Raw genomic sequence first — 2,120 nt, 5'->3', positions numbered from 1 at the left:
TTATCTATGCACAATCAGCTTGTAACACTCCAAAGAGAAAGGAAAACTTGAAATCGCATCATATGACCCCTTTAACATAAAACGTTGAATACTGATATTTGAAATGATTTAAAACATGAAAAAAATAGTCGAAATGTGAAATTAAAACCGCCAGTAGGTGGCAGCAAGGGACTGTTAATGAGTGAGTCATTGAGATTCAACCGATTCATTCAAACGACTGATTTATTGAGGAACAAAGCACTTGACTGTGTTAATGAGTGAATCACTGAATCATTTATTCAACCGATTCGTTCAAAAAGCTGATTCATTCAATAAGTAAACACAGTCCATTGCTCAGAGATGCAAAACAGCGCTGTGATTTTTGTTTGGAACTATTTTTGTTGGCAAAATTGAGCAAAAACAAGCAATATTATGTCTAAAATGTAAGTCACTTATTGCTTTATTGAACGTATAAAATGATTATTAAATGTTATTATGCTAATATCTGCAGAAAAACTGATACTTCTTGTGTGATGTAGATTAAGTTAACTATAGCCTATTAAATTATATAAATATAAAAAGCATACAGAAGCATTTTTGCCGTCTACAGTTTAGAATGCCCGGAATTTTGAGTTTTAATAGACGAATAAATCAACGTGAGTGCACTCTGTGTGTGATTTGGTGATATAGCCTACTTGATAATGTCAGATCGCACATCATTACAACAACACTTACAATATCACAGACGATGCTGTATCGCACACCCTAGACTGGACTTGAGAGGAAAATGAAATCATCAGCGGTCGTGCGCGCACTTGTTTGCACATGAGCAAAGGTGTTTTTTAGGAGTCTAACGCCTGTTTCACACATACTCCGTCTGCAGTGCGTATGCGTTGCATTTTTTTTATGCACCCATGTTAATGGTTTATCACTGCACGCGGTTGCGGTCCGTCAGTGCGTTCCAGGAGCGGCGCGTCTGCAGCAGTGCAGCGATCGTTTACGCACCGAGTCTATTTTTGCTGTGCTGCATGCGCTGACTTAAAGTGACAGCGCTTTTTTCGCGGTAAAAATTAACATGGATTGACACGGAAATGTAATAATTTCACAATAAATAGATATAATTAAAGTCTACTGTGTTTCACAGGCTTTTTGGCTAAGTTTAAAACAAAGAAAAGTGCACTTTTAGATAAAGAAGGCAACATATGCACTTGTGTCTTGTGGAGGTAGAAAAACAAAGTTCTTTAAGACCCGCGGGACTGTTTGTAATAAAGATTTAAATGTAAAAGGCACGAGAGCTGACTGTTTCTGTCAGTGGTAAGTTTGAATTTAAAATATTTGCATAGCCTGTGGGAACATATTTTATCTGGGGGGTGCTGGGGGCGGGGCTTGATGTTGCAGGGTGGGGCCATGGTGGAGGATTTTTGACAAAACCCTAATATTAAACAGCCCAAACTCTTATAGATTAACATACACATTAAGACAGAGTTATATGCGAACCAATATATATTTGTACTTTTGTGATTTTAGTTCAATAATTTTTTCTTTAATATTTCTATTATTGAAGGGGATTTTACTAAATATTAACATCGCTGATACGCGAAATTTTTGGTCAGTGCACTTTCTCTCATTAGAAACAACAAAATGCAGATGTACATGCAATGTAAATAAGAGATGAATTCATCATACACTGCAGACAACATCACTGATTATAACTTACAGCTTTTTTAGAGTGCTTACACTTGCGCTAGACTGAATTCAGTGATATTCGTTGATAATGTAAATGTTCTTTTCTCACTGTATAATTTGTTCGTTGTTTGAATAATCGTGGACATGCGGCGTTATAATTAAACTTAAAATGTATTTTTATTAAACGTGATCAGGTTAAATACAAATTCAGTCTTATTAAAATATTTTATGTCATAATATGGTAGCCTACTTGCCTAAAACGTTATGATGTGCGTAGTTAGATTACATATGGCTACAGTGCGCGTTTGTCCAGAGACTAGAGCGCAATTAAAGAGATGTGCTTATGTGACTGACGGTGGCCGTCTTGAGAAGCGAGAAAGCTTCGGAAAACGGCTCATAAAAAGGACGAGAATGGTTTTTACCAGTCGGAATGTAAAATTACGGTAATATCGCGT

The sequence above is a fragment of the Sinocyclocheilus anshuiensis genome, unplaced genomic scaffold, assembly GCF_001515605.1.
Source record: "Sinocyclocheilus anshuiensis isolate Anshui unplaced genomic scaffold, SAMN03320099.WGS_v1.1 scaffold2551, whole genome shotgun sequence".
NCBI lineage: Eukaryota > Metazoa > Chordata > Actinopteri > Cypriniformes > Cyprinidae > Sinocyclocheilus > Sinocyclocheilus anshuiensis.
This window is presented reverse-complemented; position numbering follows the sequence as displayed.